Source organism: Suricata suricatta, chromosome 5 (genome assembly GCF_006229205.1).
Source record: "Suricata suricatta isolate VVHF042 chromosome 5, meerkat_22Aug2017_6uvM2_HiC, whole genome shotgun sequence".
Taxonomy (NCBI): Eukaryota; Metazoa; Chordata; class Mammalia; order Carnivora; family Herpestidae; genus Suricata; species Suricata suricatta.
In genome coordinates, this window is record NC_043704.1 from 110358755 (window position 1) to 110367392 (window position 8638).

General features: G+C 37.8%; 1 pseudogene; it reads right to left on the minus strand.

Annotated features, from left to right (window-relative positions):
• Positions 1–8025: 8025 nt before the first annotated feature.
• LOC115291239 lies at positions 8026–8638 on the minus strand (annotated as a pseudogene).

The window sequence follows — 8638 nt, forward strand, 5'->3', positions numbered from 1 at the left end:
CCCAACAAGTGCCACCTTAAAAACCACCATGGATTTAGCTCACCACCCCCCCACTACCTTTCCAGCAATGCTGTTTGTGCTAATAGTTAAGTGTCTGTCAGGGTTTGTCTCCCTCTTTCATGTTTCTTGTCTCCCTCTTTCATGTTTCTTGTCTCCCTCTTTCATGTTTCTTGTTTCATCTTCTTTCCCTTCCTGTATACTCATCCATTTTGTTTCTTAAATTCCATACGAGTGAAATCATATGGTATTTATTTTTCTCTGCCTGACTTATTTTGCTTAGCATAATCCACACTATCTATATCCACATTGTTGCAAATGGCAAGATTTAATTCTTTTGGATATAGCATAATATTCCATCACTCACACACACACACACATACACACACACACACACACACACACACACACATCATTTTCCTTATCCACTCATCAGTTGATGAACAATTGGTCTCTTTCCATAATTTGGCTATTGATGGATAGTGCTGCTGTAAACATTGTGGTGCAGGTATGACTAAAAACCAGTATTTTTGTATCCTTTGGATAAATACCTAGTAGTGCAACTGCCAGGTTTAGGGTAGTTCCATTTTTAACTTTTTTATGAACCTCGATACTGTTTTGCATAGTGGCTGCACCACTCTGTAAGAGGGTTCCCCTGCCCCCTGGATCCTCGCCAACATCTGTTGTTTCCTGAGTTGTTAATTTTAGCCATTCTGACAGGGGTGAGGTGGTATCTCATTGCGGTTTTGAGTTCTATTTCCCTGATGAAGAGTGATGGTGAACATTTTTTCATGTGTCTGTTAACCATTTGGGTCTTCTTTGGATTATTTATTTTTTGAGTTTGGATCTTTTTTTAATAAATTTTGGATACTAGCCTTTAATTTGAAATGTCACTTACAAATATCTTCTCCCATTCTGTAGATTGCCTTTTACTTTTATTGATTGTTTTCTTCAGTGAGCAGAAGATTTTTACATTTATGAAGTCCTAATAGTTGATTTTTCCTTTCTTTTCCTTGCCTCCAGAGATCTGTGTAGTAAGGAATTGCTATGGTTGTGGTCAAAGAGGTTGCTATTTGTATTCTCCTTTAGGATTTCAATAGCTTCCTCTCTCACATTTAGGGCTTTCATTCATTTTGAATTTATTTTTGTATATGGTGTAAGAAAGTGGTAGTTTCATTCTTCAGCATGCCGCTGTCCAGTTTTCCTAATACCATCTCCTGAATAGGCTTTTTTTCCATTGTATATTCTTTCCTGCTTTGTCAAAGATGAGGTGGCCATATAGTTGTGGGTCCATTTCTGGGGTTCTCTATTCTGTTCCATTGGTCTACGTGTCTGTTTTTGTGCCAGGACCATACTGTCTTGATGACTACAACTTTCTAATACAGCTTGTAGTCTGGGACTGTAATGCCTCCAGCATTGTTTTCTTTTCTCCACATTCCTTTGGCTACTTAGGGTCTTTTCCAGTTTCATACAAATTTTAGAAATGTTTGTTCTAGCTCTGTGAAAAATTCTCATGTTATTTTGATAGGGATTGCATTAAATGTGTATATTCCTTAATGCAGTATAAACATTTTAACAACATTTGTTGTTCCAAACCATGAGCATGAAATGTTTATCCATTTACTTGTGTCTTCTTCAATTTCTTTCAAAGGTGTTCTATAGGTTTCAGAGTACAGATCTTTTACCCTTTGGTTAGGTTGATTCGTAGGTATCTTCTGCTTTTGGTGCACTTGTAAATGGAAGTGATTACTTGATTTATCTTGCTGCTGACTCATTATTGGTGTACGGAAATACAACAAATTTCTGCCTGTTGATCTTAAATCCTGCAATGTTACTGAATTAATGTGTCAGTTCTAGGAATTTTTAAATGCAGTCTTTCAGGTTTTCTACATAAAGCATCATGTCCTCCACAAAGAGTGAAAGTTTGACTTGGTCCTTGTTAAGTTGGGTATCTTTTATTCTTCTCGTTGTGTGATTGTTGAAGGCAGGACTTCAAGTATTATATTGAAACACATGATGGGACATCATGACTTCCCTGTCACATGTCTGACCTTTTCTCCCAGTTTTTCCAGTTTTTCTCCATTGAAGGCAAAATTAGCTGTAGAACTTTCATATATAGCCTTTTTGATGTTGAGGTGTGTTCCTACTTTCCTTACTTTCATGAGTGTTTTTATCAAGAAAAGATGCTACATTTTGCCCAAAGGGTTTTTTTTTTTTTGCATTTATTGAGAATATCATATGTTTCTTATCCTTTCTTCCATTAATGTGGTGTATAACATTGATTGAGTTTTGGATTCTGAACCACCTCTGAAGTCCTGGAAAAAATCCCACTTGATCATTATGAGTAATTCTTTTAATGTACTGTTGGATTTCATTTGCTGGTAGCTTGTTGAGAATTTTTGCATCCATGCTCATTGGTCTGTAATTATCTTTTCTCCTGTGGTCTTTGTCTGGTTTTGGAATTGAGGTAACGCTGGCTTCATAAAATTATTTTGGAAATTTTCCTTCCATTTCTATGTTTTGGAACAGTCTCAGAAAAATAGATATTAACTGTTCTTTAAGTGTTTGGTAAAATTCCCCTGGGAACCACTTGGCCCTGGACCTTGTTTGTTGGGAGATTTGAGTACTGACGGAATTTATTTACTGGTTATATGTCTGTCCAATATTTATATTTCTTCATTTCAGTTTTAATGGTTTGTATGTTTTTAGTGTGCATATGATTGCTCATACTGCTCTCTTATAAATTTTTTGTATTTCTGTGGTGTGGTTGTGATCACTCCTCTTTCACTCATCACTTTATTTACTGGGTCCTTTCTCTTTTTGATAAGTCTGGCTAAGGGTTTATCAATTTTGTTAATTCTTTCAAAGAAAAAGCTCTTTAATTGATCTGTTCTATTGGTTCTTTGATTTTTCTATCATTTATATATCTGCTCTAATATTTACTCTTTCCCTTCTTTTTCTGGTTTGGGGCTTTAGTTGCTGTTATTTTTCCAACTTACTTTGGTTTAAGTTTAGGTTGTGTATTTGAAAACTTTCTTGTTTCTTGATGAAGGCCTGTACAGCAATATATTTCCCTTGTGACTGCTTTTGCTTCATCTCAAAAGTCCTGGACTTGTTTTCATTTGTCTCCATGCATTTTTTAAATTTCTTCTTTAATTTCCTGGTAAACCTTTCATTCTTTAGTAGGATGTTCCTTAACCTCCAAATACTGGTGGTCTTTTCAAATTTTTTCTTGTGGTTCACTTCAAGGTTCAAAACATTGTGGTCTAAAAATACGCATTGTATGATCTTAAATCTTTTTTTACTAGTTTAATCCTGATTTGTGACTCACATGTAATCTATTTTAGAGAATAATTCATGTGCTCTTGAGGAGAATGTGCATTCTCCTCCTTTAGGGTGGAATACTTTGAATGTATCTGTCAAGTCCATCAGGTCCAGTGTGTTAATTCAAAACCATTAATTCTTTGTTGATCATCTGCTTAGATGACTATCCATTAAGTGGGTTTTAAGCCCACTTCGATAATGGTATCATTACCAATGAGTTTGTTGTTAATTGATGTATTTGGCTGTTCTCAAGTTGGGAGCATAAACATTTTTGTTGAATAGACCCCTTAATTATAAATATGGTACCTTTCTTCATCTCTTATTATAATCTTTGGCTTATAATCTCATTTGATGTTAGTATGGCTAATGCAGTGATCTTTTGATGTCCATTAGCCTTATAAAAGGTTTTCCACCCCAACATTCAGTCTGGAGGCTTTGATCTAAAATGAGTCTCTTGTAAGCAGCATGTCTGTGGATCATATTTTTTATCCATTCTTATGCCCCACATCTTTTAAATGGAGGATTTAAGCCATTTACCTTCAGAGTAATTATTGATAAATGTGAATTTAGTGCACTTGAACCACCTGTGAAGTAACTGTTCCTGTAGATTGTCTCTGTTTCTTTCCAATCCTTCTTGCTTTTGGTATCTTTTTCCCAGAGTCCTGCCTTTTTAAAATATAATTTCTTGACAAATTGGCTTACATACAACACTAAGTTCTCAACCCAAACTCTCCTCAATGCCCATCTCCCATGTTCCCCTATCCACCACGCCCCCCATAAACCCTCAGTTTGATCTCTGTATTTAAGAGTCTTTAATGGTTTGCCTCCCTCCTTCTCCGTAACTATTTTTTCGCCTCCCCTCCCCCTTGGTCTTCTGTTAAGTTTCTCAAGATCCACGTATGAGTGAAAATATATGGTATCTGTCTTTCTCTGACTTATTTCACTTAGCACTTATTTCACTTAGTCCAGTTCCATCGACGTTGCTGAAACTGGCATGATTTTATTTTTTCTCATTGCCAACTAGTATTCCATTATACAGATAAACTGTAGCTTCTTTATCCATTCATCAGTTGATGGAAATTTAGGCTCTTTCCATAACTTGACTATTGTTGAAAGTACTGCTATAAACATTGGGGAACATGTGACCCTATGCATCAGCACTCCTGTATCCCTTGGGTAAATTCTGAGCTATGCTATTACTGGGTCATATGGTAGTTCTAGTTTTACTTTTTTGAGCAACCTCCAGAGCAGCTGTACCAGATTGCATTCCCATCAACAGTGCAAGAATGTTCCTATTTCTCCACATCCTCGCCAGAATCTATAGTTTCCTGATTTGTTCATTTTAGTCACTTTGATTTATGTAAGGTGGTATCTCAGTGTGGCTTTGATTTGTATTTCCTGATGAGTGATGTTGAGTATCATTTTATGTATTTTGGCCATCAGGATGTCTCCTTTGGAAAATTGTCTATTCATGTCTTCTGCCCATTTCTTCACTGGATTATTTATTTTTCAGGTGTGAAGTTTGGTGAGTTCTTTAGAGATGCTGGATACCAGCCCCTTATCATATATGTCTTTGCAAATATCTGTTCTCAATGAATTCTTGTAGAGCTGGCTTAGTGTTCATGAACTTCTTTAGTTTTTGCTGGTCTTGGAAACTCTTTCTCTCTCCTTTTATTCTGAATAATGGCCTTGCTGGATAGAGTTCTTGGATGCATATTTTACCCATTTTACACATTATATGTATTATGCTACTCCCTTATGGCTTGCCAGGTTTCTGTGCCCAGGTCTGCTGCTAACCTGTGTGTCTACTCATATAGCTTAAGGACATTTTGTTCCCAGCTTCTTTCAGAATTCTGTCTTTAACTCTGTATTTCACAAGTTTCACTAGATGTCTTGGTGTTGATCTCTTCTTATTGATTTTGAGAGGAGTTTTTTTGTGCCTTTTGGACTTGATTTCCTGCTTCCTTCCTCAGATTAGTGAAGTTCTCAGCTATAGTTTGTCAGATGAACCTCTGTCCCCTTTCCTCACTCTTCTTCCCTGGGACTCCTATGACACAGATATTATTATATTCCATGGATGGCTTAGTTCCCTAAGTGTATATTCATAATCTAATAGTTTTCTTTGCGTCTTATTTTCAGCTTAATTATTTTCCGTAAGTTCATTTTCTTCATCACACATTCATTCCTCTGCTTCTTTCATCCTCATTGCAACTACATCCAGTCAGTTTTGCATCTCAGGTATAGTTTTTGTTATTTTTGCTTGACTAAGTTTTAGGAGTTTTATTTTTGTATCATGGGTTTCTCTGGTGCCTTCCATGTTTCTATTCAAGAATGGTTACTGTTTTTCATGACTGTTGTCCTAAATTCTTGTTCAGATATATCGCTTCTATTTGTGTTGAGCAAATAAATCCCTGTTTGTCCTTTGGGAAAGAGGCCTACTTCACTGGCTCAAAGTCAGACCTGCATTAGTATAGATGCACCTATAGGGCACAGAGGGACAAGGCTTTTTTGAAGTTGCTCCAGCCTCCACTGTGGGTGCAATGTTGCTTGGTGAAGTCCCACCGGGCTACTGGGTGGAGGAAGAGAATGACCCTGCTCTCCTTTGCTGGCTAGGGGAGCTGGCACCCATATTTGTTCTGGTAGCCTCCAGAGATAAGCAAACGATTTTTCTTCCTATGTCCTAGGCTTCTATCAGATCCCTGTCCCCAGCCCATCTATGCCCAGGCTGTCAACATGCCTGGTGCCACAACTCTCCTGTGATTTATCTCTGGTGCATGGCTGGGATTCAAAATTCCTAATCTTAAAGGATCAGAAAAAACAGAGACCTGCTCACCCCCTCCAGAGGAGAGCCTCCCTGTGCTGTACCAAGTCCTGTTATGTCCATGAAAAGTAGCTGCACAGCCGCACAGGTGCCTGGAGTTTATGGTGAAGCACAGCCAAGAGCTGAAACCAGGTTGTGTGCTCTATGCACACACTTCGGTCCAATGCTGGTAGCTCAAATTCACCAGCCAGGTCTTTTGTCCATCGAGAGGAAATAAACCACCTTCCAAATGCACTGCAGGGAAGAGGAACTTTCTCTCTGATTGAAACCCAGTGGATTCTCGCATCCCACTCTCCAGTGTCCACTGCTGACCCTCCACACTCCTTTCCCCAGGAGCACTCTGCCATCCCATATCAACTCCAATGAATGTTGTAGAATTCCAAAACCTCAGAATTTCAGCTTCACTGTTTGCAAATCTTGACATAGTCATTTCCTCCTAATTCTCCTGTCAATGCTTTTTAGAAAATCCTTTTCTCTTCAAACCAATGCATTGCTCTCTCACCCTGTTTTCCTATCCTTTCCGTGAAAAAGTCTTCCTACCCCCAGTGGTACTGCAGCTTTTCTCTCCCCCAATTCACATCTCCACACTTCTTAACCAGTACATTCTCTTCTACAAATTATGCAGATTGTTTTCTTAATCCTCAGATCCATTTCCTAGGTATTGAGAATGATTTGACGTTGATCTAGGTATGTTCAATGCAGGAGACAAGATCAGGGTCCCCCTACTACTCCACTATCTGAACTCTTCCCCTCACTGAGTGCATATTTAGATGTGATTGAATGATAACAAACTGTAATGTTGATCTGTTCCCTTTTTAAAACATAACATTTGACTGAAAATGTAAAAATATATATATATGGCCTTCCAAAGAGAAAATTTAAATCCTAAATCCTTGTGAATGTCACCTTACATGGGAAAAAAAGGCAGGTATTTGCAAATGAAATTAAATTATGGATTCTGAGGGGCACCTGGGTGGCTCAGTTGGTTGAGCATCTGGTTTCGGCTTAGGTCATGATCTCGCGGTTCGTAAGTTTGAGCCCTGCGTCACACTCTGTGCTGACAGCTAGCTCAGAGCCTGGAGTCTGTCTTCGGATTTTGTGTCTCCCCCTCTCTCTGACCCTCCCCTGCTCACGCTGTCTCTCTCTCAAAAGTAAACAAAACATTAAAAAAATAAAATTTAAATTAAGGATTTTGAGATGGGAAAAGTATCTTGGATTACTTCAGTGGAAGCACATGTACCTTTCTAAAAGGAGGCACAGATAAAGGCCAGGGACGATGGAGCAGAGACAAATTTGAAGATGCTAACCTTGAAGATAGTGATCTGGCTACCGCAAGAAATGCTGAGCGCCATCAGATAAAGGAGGCAAAGAGCTTCACCTAGAGTCTCCGGAGGGAGTGTGGCTTGTGCCAGCACCCTGATTTTGTAACCTCCAGAACTCTGAGAGAAAACAGTTCTGTTGTTTTAAGGCATCAGACTTGTACTAAAATGTTACATTAGCCACAGGAAACTAATACAGTTCCCTTGTAATTTTTCCCTTTATGTTTCTTTTTCCCATTCACTCTTACAATTTCTGTGTTAATCTTCTCTAACTTGTCCATAATCATTCTTATTCCTCAACTTTATTAGGTGTTAGTTCCTATTGGGAACAACATAATTACCATAAACTATAAATAAAGGGATTATATATTTTTTCCACAAGCAGGTTCTATGAATCAGAAAAATTAACTAGTTCAAGGACATATGGTCACTGTTATAACTGACTTACATCTCGATTTAGGTAACACAAATGACATTGTTCTTTGCCCTACACCTGTGATAATTTGTACATCACAAATTAAAACCCATTAACTAGTGACCATATATATTTTATATATATTATATTTATAAATTGTTATCCAGCCAACTAAAATATATGTCTCTTATCCTGAGACCTAGATGTAAGTACACTGGTGACATCATGAATGATAAAGCTCCATGGAACCCATTCTCAATATGGTCATGAGTAACTTGAACTCCAACATTTTGAAGTCTTGCAGCATACATAAATCCATCATCCCTCGTGAGATCATACTGACAGGTAATAATATAGGTAGATGGCAAATTCTGTAGCAGAGAATCATTGGCTAACAAGGGTGATGCTCTGACAGCCATAAGTGCTGGCAGTGAATAATCAGGTCTTCCAAGAACTGGTTCAGTATAAACATGATCCTTTCTATACTTCTCAGGTAAGAGAATACTCCAGGTAACAAACTTAAACAAGTGTCTTGATTCCAGAGGCATATGTTGGTTTCTTCTCATTGCCTGGGCAAATGTTTCAGCATTGGTAAGATATGAACTCATGACTTTTTGGCCATGTCCCTTGCTAGAATTAACCATGCTCATTTTCTTGGTGAGATGGCAAATAAGAATCTATTGCCTGTAAGATAGGGTAAATTAAAGCTTATATCTTGATTTTATATTTTATTTCAAGATCATTCTGTACCTGAAAAAACAT